At 38.5% G+C, this 15,114-nt stretch overlaps 1 protein-coding gene across 1 annotated transcript in view; it reads right to left on the reverse strand.

Moving 5' to 3' along the window:
- Positions 1 to 14,363, reverse strand: part of akap6 (A kinase (PRKA) anchor protein 6) — a 366,422-nt gene extending 352,059 nt beyond the window's left edge. Inside the window, exon 1 of the mRNA XM_048600427.1 lies at positions 14,289 to 14,363. The gene's annotated coding sequence lies outside the window, so the exon portion shown is untranslated. The remainder of the gene's footprint in view (positions 1 to 14,288) is intronic.
- Positions 14,364 to 15,114: the final 751 nt, after the last annotated feature.

The following is a 15,114-nucleotide window of genomic DNA, read 5'->3' on the forward strand; positions in this document are numbered from 1 at the left end:
ATGGAAGAAAGAGGAAAATTAAAATGTGTGAGTGCAAAGAATGGGCACAAAAACTATGAGAGTGGGTGATTTATCCATTTATATCTCATGTCAATATATATAGGTAATGTCATTTATATAACCATGCATACATGATGAGAAGTGGTACGATCTGTCACAGCAGCAGATGTAATGCTCATGGCACACCCGATGTTTTTCACAAATTAGTAGTTACAGAAGAGATGAGGACTTAAACATTATTCTTGAATGAAAAGTACTGCATTTATGTGTATTCTTCATTGAATGTTCACGTGATTTATTGCATCTGTGATGATCAGTACTTGAAATATGACTTAAAATGCAGCCACAGCTGGTCCCTGTCTATTTCCCTGCAGGATATTGGCCGATTTAAACTCTCTGATGATACAGATGCACTTTAAAGATGGGGAGGCAATGACATCATGGCATCGAGACTGAACCACTGATGCTCTGGGGATGTGGGTTTGTCTCTCACTACAACAGATGGTGAAATTTGAACTTAATTAATAAATCATGAATTAAAACATATTCTAACAGCAACCATGAAACAATTGCTGATTGTCAAAAAACTCATTTGATTCCTGATGTCCTTTAAGGATGGAAAATCTGCTATTCTCACCTGGCCTACTTTTAACTCCAGATCTGCAATAATGTTGTTGACTCTTAAATGCCTGTTCAAATGGCGTAGCAACCCACTCATGTATTTAACAATGTCTCATAAAAGGAATGAACTGGATGAGCAACCATTGGAAGCAACAGTGGTAAAATCAGCTGACCCTCTAAAATCCTCCTTACTAATATCTGGGGACACACAACACAACTGGCAGAGTTGTTCCACAGCCGAGTCAAGCAATATCCTGAAACAATTATTCCTACGGAATCATATCTTCAGACAATGTCTCAGACACCACAACCATCTTCCTTGTACTCCTAAGAGAATACCACACCAAAGAGGGGTGCACAGTGGTATAAAATCTGGGCGCAGTGCCGTGTGAGTCCTCAATATTGAGGACAAGCTCTATTATAAGCTTTGTGCTCAAGCTATATTCTAAATTCCAGGAGACTCCAGGACAATTCCAACAGCTGTAATATGTCTGCTGAAATTTTCCTCCTTTGGTTCGGAATTTGTTTTCCTGTTATAAAATTATACACTGTGTAGTACTGAAACAAGGCATCCAGTCTCTGCTTCTGTTAATGCTACTAAGGAGTCTCCTATGATCTTCATCAAAATCGCCTGCTGTTTCTTTCTAGATATTTTCAAATCAACCGATTCAGAGAAGCTATGACACACCTTTGGTGCAGATTAGACTTGAATCTGGGCCTCCTGGCTCTGAGGTAGAGTCACTGCTCCACAAGAACCCCTGCTATGTCTTCTTTTTAAATATTTCATACCAACCTTGTCATGATGCTATGGTATATCCATGGATCCTCCTGGCCCAAAGGTTTGGACACAGCCACTGCACCACAACTTCCCCCTGCTATGCCTTTTTCACTCATCTGCTTAACTAGCTTCACCTTTACTTCATCAATACTATTTGTGTCAACCACTTCTTGCGGTTGTGAGTTTAATGTTCTTACCATTATTTAAATGAATAAGTTTTTCTGATTAATCTAGGAGGGAATTAGATGACAATTTTATGTTCATGGCCACAAGTTTTAATCTCTTCCAGAATTGGAAATATGTTCTCTCCATCCACAATATCAAACTCCATCATAATATCAAAGACCTCAAACAGGTCATCATTAACTTGCACTTTTCATGAATAAAGAGACACGGGCTTGAGAGCTTGTTCAAATTTCCCGAATAGTTATAAGTTTACAGTTCAGTATCAATGTGTGGATCTATTTTACATCTTCTTTAATGCCTCTATGTCATTTGTATAATATATAATCATTAATACGTCATTTGGTAGGAAGATACAATATAAAACAAAAGGGTATAATACTGAAGAGCGTGCAAGAGCAGAGGGACCTGATGTATATGTGCATTGAAGGTGGCAGGACAGGGTAGAGAGTGTATTTAATAAAACTACAGTTTACCAGGATTTATTAACAGGGTCGTAGAGTACAAGGCAAAGGAGGCCTGTCAATAAAAACAAATTGTTGCACATCTGGAGATCTGAAATAAAAATGAAAAATGCTGAAAAACCTGGCAGGTCGGATGCCACTTGTGGATGGAGAAACAGATTTAACATTTTGAGTCCAGTGTGACTTTTATTTGGAGCTGAAGAGAGGTAGAAATGTAATGGGTTTTATGCTGTTGATAAAGGTTGAAGGAGCAAGTGAAACAAAAGGGAAGTGAGTGGGGGAGAGTAAATACCAAAGATGTCATGGAACAACCAGCAATCAGAGTGGCATTGGTGGTAGTAAAGAAACAAAGCATTAGTCCAGAAGTAGGTGTTAGTAGCAGAATAAAGGTCAGTTCTCTCAAAAGCTAAACCACTCTAATAATATGCAGAGTGGCATTTGGAGGTAAAAGAAATCCAAAGGGAGGACAGAGTTCATGGTCTGAAGTTGTTGAACCAGTGCTTGAGTCCAGAAGGCTGTAAAGTTCCTAATCAGAAAATGAAGTGTTGTTTCTCAAGCCCGTGTTAGACTTCACTGCCACATTGCAGTGGTCTGAGAGCAGAAATGTGAACACGGAAGTAAGGTGTGCGGCATTAAAATGACAAGTAGCCGAATGGTTGCAGTCACATTTGGGAACTGAGTGGAGGCGTTCCATAAAATGATTGCACAGTCTGAGGAGACCCCATTGTGAATGGTGAAAACAGTAGACTAAATTGAAAGAAGTACAACAAAATCTCTGCTCAGTTGGAAGGAGTGTTTAGGGCCCTTGCTAGTGAAAAGAGAGGAGGTAAAAGGGACTGTGTTATACATCTCACTATTCCTTGGGAAGGTGTCATGGGAAAGGGTGAGATGTTGAGGTGTAGGACATAGGGGTGTGAACCAGGGTTTGTGGGGGGGAACAGTCAATTCAGAATGTTGACAGGGAGGGGAGGGCATGATATGTTTTATGATGGTATCTTTCTGGATGCTGCATTAATGTTGGTGGACAATCATGGTTCTGGGAGGGAGAAATAGGAGAGCGAGGACAAGTGCGGGAGAAGGGTTGGACACAGTTGAAGGCAAAAGCAGATGGCAGCACTAATGCCATCATTGAAGACCAGAAAAAGACCTAAGTAGGATTTGAATAAAGGAATGTTCCATATAGCTCACAAAAAAGCAGACAGAACTAGCACTCATGGAGTATACTAAAAGGAAGTGTTGGGGATATTCAGCAGTTCTGGCAGAATCTGTGGAGAGAAACATTATTTACATTTTGAGTGCGATATGACTCTTCATTCAATATTAGAGAGTACAGAAAAAGTACACAAGAATTGATTAAAGGATTTGTATCTTCAGCTACATCGATAGATTAAAGAAGTTGGGACTATTTTCCATGGAGAAGAGAAGGCTGACAGGAAGTTTGATAGAGGTATTCAAAATCATGACAGCGAATGATAGGAAAGCTTTAAGAATAGGGCACAGATTTAAGGCAATGGCAATGCAATAAGGACATTTCATGCAGCGAATGATTAGGAACGATTTGTGCCTGAGAGTGTAGTGGAGGCAGGTTTAATTGAAGTATTCAACCGGGATTATTATCTGAAAAAGAAAAAGATGCAGGGCTATGGAGAGAACATCAGCTAGTAATACCAAGTAAATTGCTTCCATAGAGAGCTGGCTCACACATAATGGGCCGAATGCTCTTTTTCTGTACTGTCACAATCTGTGAATTTGTGGATAACATGGAGTCAAGAGATGGGACTTTCCCTGCAACCTTCATGACTCCAGCATTCACACTAAGTGGAATCATAAACCTGAGTTATGTGCCTTGCTGTGGTTTTTCTGGAATATGTAAGTCAGTGGCCAGAGGGCAGGTTCACCATTAAGTTAAGAGGTGGGTATATTCTTGATGCTGGAGGGCCAATAGGAAGCTTTACAACATGGAAAAAGGCACAAGTTATCCTTTCAGGTAAGTGAGAGAGAGGGTGTCCCACGATGGAAGTGAGCTCTCCCCAACATTTTAAAACCTTAAAATAAAAAAAAGGCCATTAAGTGTTGAACTCCAATTTGGAAGAGGGTGCGCAGGCCTTACAATAGCCTGAAATTGCAGATCCAACCAAGCAGGAAGGGAAGGCTGCCTGAAGCATTGGTCTCCTGGCTACCACCAGCAGACTGCTTGCAGCCACTTGCACAGTTTCCCAAAGAAAGAATCTTAATCACTGAAGGTCCCTTCAATAAAAGTCAAAAATGCAACTTTGAACTGTGCATATATGAGTTCCAAATGCAATTCTGAACTATCCCATGGGCCTTGTACTGTTGGTTGTTGCTCACAAAAGTACTTCAAACTTTGAACTACATAGGAACTCAACTGAGCTTTGAGATAAACTAGGCATGATCCAGAATGAACTATTAGTACAGGGCTATCAGCATAATCAAAGACCCTTCCCACCCTGGTAATTCTCTCTTCCAACCTCTTCCATCATGCAGAAGATACAGAAGCTTAAACACACATACAAACAGGTTCAAGAGAAGCTTCTTCCTTGATGTTATTAGACTGCTGAATGGACCTGTCTAATCTCAAATTTAATGTTGATCTTGCTTTTGAGCACCTCCTGTGCAGCTGTTACCTTGTATGCCTCATTCTGTATAAACACCTTATGATCTGTGTGTCCTTGTTATATTATGATCTGCCTGTACTGCACGCAAAACAAAACTTTTCACTGTACTTAGGTACATGTGACAACAATAAATCAAATCAAAAAGGATCCTTAAGGACATTAACCAATGCCAGAAGGTCAAATGTAAATAACCATCAAATGTAAAGAACGTATTAGCTGCAGTTATATCCGAAACAAGAAATACAATGTCTGCCTTGTACAAGGCCAAGCTATTGTTATATCTTTAATAGATCCAACTTTGTTCTGTTCCAAAGTGGAGGATATTGAAACCTTGAAGAAAGCTTTCCAGAATATTACTGAATCTTTAACAAAAAAAACCGAAAAGAGCTGCAGATGCTGGAAATCTGAAACAAAAACAGAAATTGCTGGAAAATTCGTTGGAGCACCTGTGGAGAGAAATCTGAGTTAACTGATAGGACCTGCTGAGATTTTCCAGCAATTTCTGTTTTTCTTACTGAATATTAATCCCTTAGTTCTCAGGATTGGTTTAGATCATTTTTCTTCACCTACAGGGGAGCATGATCTTTTACATGATTAAGATCTCTGAAGATGACTAGATGAATAATTCTGTTGTGTGAATAGTTTATGTGAGTTAGATTAAACAACAAGTTTTAGGACATTCAGTACAAACCAAAACATAAAGATAGATCTTCTTTTTGAAGAGAGCTATCCAGTTCTGCAATAGCCAGAACATGTAAACAGTACAGACTCACTATGGCCATCAGAAGGGATTTGGACTGAATTCCTGCAAATGCAAGGCATCTTGATTTATAGAAAGTAGATAGGTTAGGAATGAGGATTGATATTCAATCTCTTAGCGTTGGAAAAGTATTTTCCAGAACATTTTTCCTAAATTGACTTGTTTCTCTCTTTGTTCTAATACCTTTCCCAAGATGTTATGTAAATGGGGGTGGTGATCTGACAGAGTTTGAATGTTGCACCATGACTGATAGTCTGGATCAACGATTTGCTCTTTTCACATATGCAGGGAGACAGGAACGCTGATGGGAAGGCAAACAATAATTTCCTTGAATAACGCAAATTTCCAACTGTCACCCAAACTTTATTAATACAAATTTAATACAATTTCTTTAATATCTATTTAATTTAAATGACTTCTTCTACCCTCCACTCCTTTAAAGCACTTTTGGAGCTTTGTTGTATTAAAAGGTGTTATATAGGTGAAAATTGTTGTTGTTGTAATGGAACATTTGATAATGATAGCAAGGTTTTATAGTTATGTTGGAGCAAACTTTCAAAAATGCAGAATCCAGTAGTTGACTCATCAATTGTTGCACATGCAAGAATAAATTTTACATCCACAGATAACGGTTTGAAGAACTATCCACAACAAAAAGTAACACATGCCATCCAGATCATGACATCCCTCCCCCAAATTTCCCATAATGCAACTGTTAGTTGTTCAAAGCATGTAACTTCTGCTGTTACAGGCCATGAAGCCTGGATGAATTTGTTAGATATAGCTGGCAATCTGCAATTATTCCTAGAAGATGTAAATTGATTGCAACATTTTCAGCATGCAATGACAAATAATGGGAGCACAAGACTACAAAAGAGCAGAAAATATGCAGAGCATGAGAATTTCCGGGTCTACACACCACCTGGTTGGGAGTTATAAGCCACTTGTTAAGATAGTAACCAGAAATTTCAGTGTGGATTAGATGAGTAAACCTAGTTAGCAAAAAATTTACAAAGGAAACCACAGCTTCTAAAAAGTGTGTTGTAAACTGTAAAGCTGCATTACTCACTGAGAATATTTTCTCTGATGTGAGCTCGACTCAACCTCTATAAATGTGTCCATAGCCTTTAAATAAAGGAGCATGCTTTACACCTTGCTATTTGTACAGTAAAGTGAAAGACCCAGATTTTGGACCAGTAATAGCAACAACACTGTCAACATTCACCATTATTACTCCACTGAAACTGATGGCAACTTTGCAAGGATGGACTGTTGAGCGATCCCTAGACTACTATCAATGGAAGTTAATTGGATTGATGAGAATTTCCACTATTATGCTATTAGTCTCACTGAAAAACCCTTGAACAAGTTAAACCTTGTCGAATAGGGATTGGCTAACAAACAGGAAATAGAGAGTTGGCTAATTAGGTCATTTTCAGGTTGCCAAACTAACGAGTGAAGTGCCAACAGGATTAGTGAGAGGCTGCAACTATTTACAAATTAGTTAAATGATTTAATTAAGGGACTCAGCATATTTTCGCCAAATTTGCTGACTAAGACAAATGAGAAAGTTGTGAGGAGGCGAGAAAAGATCTGCACAGATTAAGTGTGTGGGCAAGTTATTGGCAGTGGATTACAATGTGGGAGATTGTGAGGCTGTCTGCTTTGGTAGAAATAATAGAAAAGTAGAATATTATTTAAAACTACAGAATTCTGTGGTACAGAGGGAATCTGGGTCTCTGCAAATCAATCACAAAAGGTTAACGGGTAGCAACAAGAAATTAAGAATGTAAATGGTATATGAGCCTTTTTTGCAAGGGGATCAAGTATATAGGTGGGAAACCTTGTTGCAATTATACATTTAAGATAGTGATGTGGATGAATTTCTCTTCTTCAGGGGTAGTTAATTTTTGCAATTCTTCATCCCAGAGAACAGTAGAGATCGTATCATTGAATATATTCAAAGCTGTGCTTGACAGATTTTGACCTACAAAGAAATCAAGGATTAGAAGGGTAAGGCAGGAAAATGGATTTAAAGTCATGATCAGATTAATGATGATCTTAGTAAATGGTCTACTTATGCATTTATTTTTTACTTTCTTTACAATTAACACCATTTTAAAATACATCAGTAAACTATTAAACTTGCAAATTTGCCTTTCAGTGAAAATAGTCAGTGTCATAGAGTCATACAGCACAGAAACAAACCCTTTGGTCCAACCAGTCTATGCCAAACATAATCCCAAACTAAACTAGCCCTACCTGCCTGCTCCTGGCCCATATCCCTCCAAACCTTTCCTATTCATGTATCCATCCAAATGTCTTTTAAACATTGTAATTGTACACGCATCCACCATTTCCTCAGTAAGTTCATTCCATGCACGAACCATCCACTGTGTAAAAAAATTGCCTCTTATGTTTTTCTTTAAATTTCTCTCCTCTCACCTTAAAAATGTGCCCTCTAGTCTTGAAATGTCCCATACTAGGGAAAAGACAACTACCATCTATCTATCTCTCATTATTTTAGAAACTTCTATCAGGTCACCTCTCAACCTCCTACGCTCCAGTGAAATGAGTCCCAGCCTATCCAGTCTTTCCTTTTAACTCAAACCTTCCATACCCAGCAACATCCTGGTAAATCTCTCCTGAACCCTCTCCAGCTTGATAATGTCCTTCCTATAACTGGGCGACCAGAACTACACATAGTATTCGAGAAGAGGCCTCACCACTATCCTGTATAATCTCAACATAATGTCCCAACTCTGAGACAGAAAGGACTGAGCAATGAAGACAAGCATGCCAAATGCCTTTTTAACCACCCTGTCTATATGTGATGCAATCTTTAAAGAATTATATACCTTCACCCCCAGGTCCCTCTACAACACTACCCAAGGCCCTACCATTAATTGTATAAGCCGTACCCTTGTTTGTTGTACCAAAATGCAATACATCGCATTTATCCAGATTGAACTCCATCTGCCATTTTTCAGCCCATTGACCCATTTGATCAAGATCCCTTTGAATCTTAGAAAACCTTCTTCACTGTCTACAATGCCAGCGATTTTGGTGTCATCCCCAAACTTACTAACCATGCCTTCTATATTCGTATCCAAATCATTTATGTAAATGACAAACAAAAAAGGAACCAGAACCAGTCCATGTTGAACACCATGGGTCACAGGTCTCCAGTCTGAAAAGCAACCTTCCATCACTACTCTCTGTCTCCTGCCATTAAGCCAATTATGTATCCAATTGGGAAGCTCACCCTGAATCCCATGTGAACTAACTTTACTAATTAGTCTACCATGCAGAACCTTGTCAAAGGCTTCACTAAAATCCAAATAAATAACGCCTACTGCTCTACCATCATCAATCTTTTTGGTAACTTCCTCAAAAAGCTCCACCAAGTTTGTGAGACATGATTTTCCTCTCACAAAACCATGCTGACTATACTTAATCAATTTTTGCCTCTCTAAATGTCCATAAATCCTATCTTTTATAATCACCTCCAACAATTTACCCACAACTAAAGTCAGGCTCACAGGTCTATAGTTCCCTGATTTCTCCTTACAACTTTTCTTAAACAAAAGTACAACATTAGCCACCCTCCAGTCATCACGCACCTCACCTATAGTCATAGATGATGCAAATATTTCTGCAAGGGGTCTCGTAATTTTCTCCCTTACTTCCAACAACATTCTGGGATACATTAGATCAGGTCTCTGAGATTTATCCACCTTTATATTCTCTAAGCCCTCCTGAACTTTCTCTTCTGTAATGCGAACTGTTCTTGAAACATCCAAGTTTATTTCTCTGCATTCTCTACACTCCATTTCTTTCTCCACTGTAAAAACTGAGGTGAAATATTCATTTAGTATTATCCCATCTCCTGGGGTTCAACACAAAGTCAACCTCCTTGATCTTTAAGAGGCCCTACCCTCTCTCTTGTTACCCTATTACTCTTAATGTATTTGTAGAATCTCTTTGGATTATCTTTAACCTTATCTGCCAATGCTACCTCATATCCCCTCTTTGCCTTCCTGATTTCTCTCTTAAGAATGCCCCTACACTCTTTATATTGATTAAGATTCAATTGAGCCAAGCTGCCTGCATCTAAAAAAAATTCTTTTTTTAGTCTTGGCTAGAACCTCAATATCTCTATTCATCCATTGTTCCTTAATCTTACCAGCCTTAACCTTCACTCTAACAGGAACAAAATGCCTCTGAACTCTCGTCATCACACTCTTGAATGCCTCCCACTTGTCAGACATCCTTTTACCTGCAAACAATCTACTCCAATCAATTTTTGAAAGTTATTGTCTCATACCATTTGAAAACCTTAACTTTTATGGAATGCTTATCCTTTTCCATAATCATGTTGAAACTAATAATCACCATATTAAACTCTGGAACCTGCTGCTCTTTCTTCTTTGTTTTAACCAGTCCAAGGAAGAACCTTTACCCACCTGACAATGAGACAAACTGAGAGTGTTATCTATTCTTTCAAAAAGCACAGTTCAACTTCATATGCAATCACCACATTTTCTGTTTAATTTCAAATTGGCAACATCCATATATTTTCTTCTCCTTGGTACTTTAAAGCGATCTTTCCCTGATTTTGTAATCTTCTCCCATTCACCTTTCTTCCAGACACAGGTCAATGTGTATTTCTCAACAATCTTGTTTATTTTCCATTCATTTTTCTAAGTATTCTTTTCAGTTGCTAATATCTATATAGCATGTGGCTACTTTATGCAATGAGGGAAGTCAACGCTGAAGGCAAAGGGGAGGCAATGGCCTCGTAGTATTATCGCTAGGCTATTAATCCAGAAACCCACGTAATGTTCTGGGAACCTGGGTTTGAATCCCACCACAGCAGATGGTGGAAATTGAATTCAATAAATATCTAGAATTAAGAGTCTAATGATGACCATGAATCCATTGTCGATGGTCGGGAAAATCCACCTGGTTCACTAATGTCCTTTAAGAAAGGAAACTGCTGTCCTTACCTGGTCTGGCCTACATGTGACTCCAGACTCATAGGGATAGGCAATAAATGCTGGCCTGATAGCGACGTCCTCATCCCATGAATGAATAAAAGGAAAAAAAAGACGTTGTCCAAAAAGAAGTTCAGCAAGGCTTTTGACAAGATTCCGCATGGTAGACTGGTTAACAAGGTTAGATCACATGGAATCCAGGGGAAGCTAGCCAATTGGATACAAAATTGCCTTAAAGGTAGGAGATAGAGGGTGATGGTAGAGGCGTTTGGGGAAGCTAGCCAATTGGATACAAAATTGCCTTAAAGGTAGGAGATAGAGGGTGATGGTAGAGGCGTTTTGTTTTGGACTGGAGGCCTGTGACCAGTGGTGTTCTGCAAGGATCGGCGCTGGGTCCACTGCTTTTTGTCATTTACATAAATGATTTGGATGTGAACATAGGAGGTATGGTGAGTAAGTTTACAGATGACACCAAAATTGATAGTGTAGTGGAGAGTGAAGAAAGTTATCTCAGAATATAATGGGAACTTGATCAGATGGGTCAAATGGCCAAGGAGTGGCAGAAGGAGTTTAATTTAGTTAAATGTGAGGTGTTGCAATTTGGTAAGGCAAACCAGGGCAGACTTATACAGTTACTTGTAGCGTGCTCAGGAGTGTTGCTGAACAAGGAGACCTAGAGGTGTAGGTGGATAGTTCCTTGTAAGTTTAGTTGCAGTTACACAGGGTGGTGAAGAAGTTGTTTGCCATGCTTATCTTCATTGGTCAGTGCATTGAGATAGGAGTTGGGATATCATGTTGCAGCTGTACGGGACATTGGTGAGGCCACTTTTAGAATACTGTGTTTCATTCTGGTCTCCCTGCTATGGGAAGGGTGTTGCTAAACTTAAAAGTGTCCAGAAAAGACTTACAAGCATGTTGCTGGGATTGGAAAATCTGAGCTATAAAGCAGAGGGTGAATAGGTTGGAGCTGGTTTCCCTGGAGCATCAGAGGCTGAGGGGTTACATTACAAAGGTTTATAAAATCATGAAGGGCATGGATAGGGTGAATAGCCAAAACCTTTTTTCCAGGTTGGTGAGATCAAAACTGGAGGGCATAGATTCAAGGCAAGAGGAGCAAGATTTAAAAGGGACCTGAGGACCAACTTTTCATGCAAAATGTGGTGCGTGTATGAAAAAAAAAATGCTAGAGGAGGTGGTGGAGGCGGGTACAATGACAACATTTAAAAGGCATCTGGATGGGCACATGAATAGGAAGGGCTTAGAAGGATGTGGGCTAAATGCTGGCAAATGGGTCTCGGTCAGATTGGGATGTCTGGGTGGAGCGGATGAGTTTTCAGGAACGGTCTATTTCTGTGCTGTATAACTCTATTCCTCTACTGCTTTTGGTTCTATATGCACAGCAAATTCTGCCTGAAATATGTCAAATAATCAATGCGAAAGAATTACATATTAATGGAAAATGTTAAGACATATGGTGTGTTCAACCGGGAGCAATCATTTATCAACAGTCTATGGACTGATAGGTCATGGGGCCTCATTACTGTGATTTGATGTATAATGAATCATCATTTCCCTTCAAGAAAAAAAATGATGCAAATTCTTCAGAGAAAGGGAATAGATGGATCTTGTGAGATCATTGGAAGATACTGTAGTGATCAGTCTTTTTGGATAGCAGTCTTGTTCGACTAAATAGTTTCTTCTTATTCCCCAAATCCCTCAGCTTCCTCCTAAGTATTTAAATAGATGTATCTCAAATGACATGTTGCTCAGCTGGCACAACTCATCCCTTTCCCAAAGACCACACCTAAGACATTTAAACTCAGGCTCTGAACAAACCTCTTATCTAATGCACATCATCTTACAAAGCATATCAGTGTGCCTCACCTAACATAAAATACTCCTCATCTGCTGCAACACGTGTTTTGTCTAAAGCACTTCTGACACAAAATAATGAATCTGCATAATATAATTTGGACTCATTTTCTGGTAGATTTTTCAGATCAGGTATAGACTAAATGACCATTTAGATAATTTTCCAAATATGGCAAAATATTGTGAGCTTTGCAATATATTAATTGGACTTTAAATTGGAATTTCACAACTTGTCATGACAATCTACTGCTTTTATTTTCCATAAGTCATTTTGTGTCCTTCAAAATAATTCTCAACAAATTTATATACACATTTTGTAACGTGTTTCCATTGTAGCCCCACCCCCTATATTTCACAATTCTGTGTCAGTAATCTGCCTCTGCTCATGATCCCACTGGATGCATGCTTGACTAAGCTAATAATCCTCATCATTAATAAGATGTAGATGCTGCACTGTAAAGATATTTAAGGAAATAATTATTCTATTGAACAGATATTTTTATTTGTTTGTGATGCTTTATCGATATAAAATTAACACTGTTGAGTAATTTTATTCTAATCAGTAATTCCTTTCACAAGTTGCTTCATTTTACTGAGACTGTGCAGGTTTCAGATGTGACCCAACCCAGCCCTAGCTAGCTCGGCAAACAGCTTGACAAATGAGGCAGTCCAAATCCACGCATAGATCCCTAGTGGTTAACTGAGAGGCTGCATTTGCAGCACAGAGCCTCAGCTGTCTTCTCAGACATTTCTCTCTTCCCAGCAGCAAACGCATGACAACCACATTCTATGGCTGTGGCCAGCTCCCCTTAATTTACAATTGTTACATTATTTGCAACCAAACAGAATTGCAAATAAGTACCACCTATTGGCATACACAATACACTTCAAAAAGCTCTTAAAGTCAAAAATCATCTTCCCCATTTCTATATTTTTATGGACATACATGTCCAATTGTCTGAAGTCTGTGTTAAGTAGTGACATATAAATGTGAGATCCAAACTCTGAATCAAAATTTCAGCATAACACTGAAGGTACCAATGAATGAAAAAATCGTTAAAGCACTCAAACTTCCACTCCTGCCCCAGTCAAATGAGACCTAAAGGCCTGTACAATACACATTTACTGCCTCTCTTTGTAAGCATACCATAAAAAATTGAATGTCTTATATTTCACAAAATATCACTTACAACTAAAAGATGTGCTTTCTTTTCACAATGCATATTATTACAATGAAGACTTTGCACACACATCTTGCAAGATAAAATATAAATATTTCTAACATCCATTTTAATATAAACAATTCAGAAAATAATTATAAAATGAATATTTAACCACCACAGAATTAGCATTATCTCATAGATTTTTACCTACCTGAATATATTCTAATTTACGTTAACGTAATCCGTAAAAAAAATTGTAAAAATTAATGCAATGAAAGGCTAGCCTAAGGCTAAAGCCAAACAAGAATTGAGCTGCTGGCTGCAGGATAAATTTACAACAATCAACAGCACTTACAATATAACACTCAGCTCTTTGGTGTATGGAAAGCTTATGCCTACACCATTGCTCCCTAGAATGAACAATATACGATAGCATAAGAGTGTGAAAACACACAATTATTTCTGGCATTAATGAAACATTTTTGGATTGTGCAACATTCTTAGCCTTATTTTTACACATTTTGTCAAACTAGTTAAGATAGATTTTCTAATAATATAAGAAAAAAGTTCAAAAAAAACAAGTTACAAAGGCTCGAGTCTGTACATTAGGAATCTAGGCCTTCATCTTATTCCCATCTGCAGAATACAGTCTATTGATGCGGCAGCCTCCCTCACAAGATTTGAATAATACCAAACACAAAGAAAAAAATTTCTGGAGGCGTTTCTGCCACAGCGCATTGGAGTTCAATTCTGAAGTCTGAGACGATCACCAATTGTTATTTTTTAAAAGTAATCATAACGGTAAAGAACTTACCATTTCCTTTTATACCATTTTTCCTTAGGTTTGTTCGTAGCTGTAAGGATGCGCTAGGAGGTGTCTCGTTTGACCTGCTGCATGCTGCTATGACATCAGTCAGATGATACAGTTCATTATGGGAAAGACTACTGTTGCTATGGAAACTGAGATGTGATGTGAATTTTTACTGCAAGCCCATTGGCACTTAGCACGTTAAGGGACCACCTTGTTCTATAAGACTTTGGCTGGGCACAACAGTTTTCTATAATAGGGGAAACTGAGAGAGAACTGCCTTACAGTGCAACTCTTTCTGAAAGTCAGAACATTTCACTTGTAACATGGAGTAATTACTGCAACAAAGCAATACTGCAGTGACAATGGGAAATGTGCTTCCTTGGAAACGTGAAAGAAAGAGAAAAATTTTAATGTAGTAAAAGAAGTATTTGATTAATTAATGCAATCTAAATTAATTTCCATGACTTGAAGGGTACAGTTTAACTTTTTCCACTGCCTAGGACACTAGCACAAGTCATTTGACTGTTGTCATACACGTAGATAAGAAATCTGCTGGGTTTATATAACAAGCAACCAACTGATGGTGGCCAAAAATGGTTTTTCATTTGGAATCCACTGCCTGATAGGATGATGGATGTATCTATTATAGCCTTCAAAAGGGACTCCTATAAATACTTCAACAAAACACTTGTACTGATGGAAGGAAAGAGAGAATGAGTAAGACTAACTGGATTAGTCCAGAAATCAGTTGGTGCAAACTTGACTGGCCAAGTGACCTCCTTCTATGCTCTACTACGTTATGGTTCTCTCATTCAATGATTTCCTTCAG

Source organism: Rhincodon typus, chromosome 8, assembly GCF_021869965.1.
Source record: "Rhincodon typus isolate 14 chromosome 8, sRhiTyp1.1, whole genome shotgun sequence".
NCBI lineage: Eukaryota > Metazoa > Chordata > Chondrichthyes > Orectolobiformes > Rhincodontidae > Rhincodon > Rhincodon typus.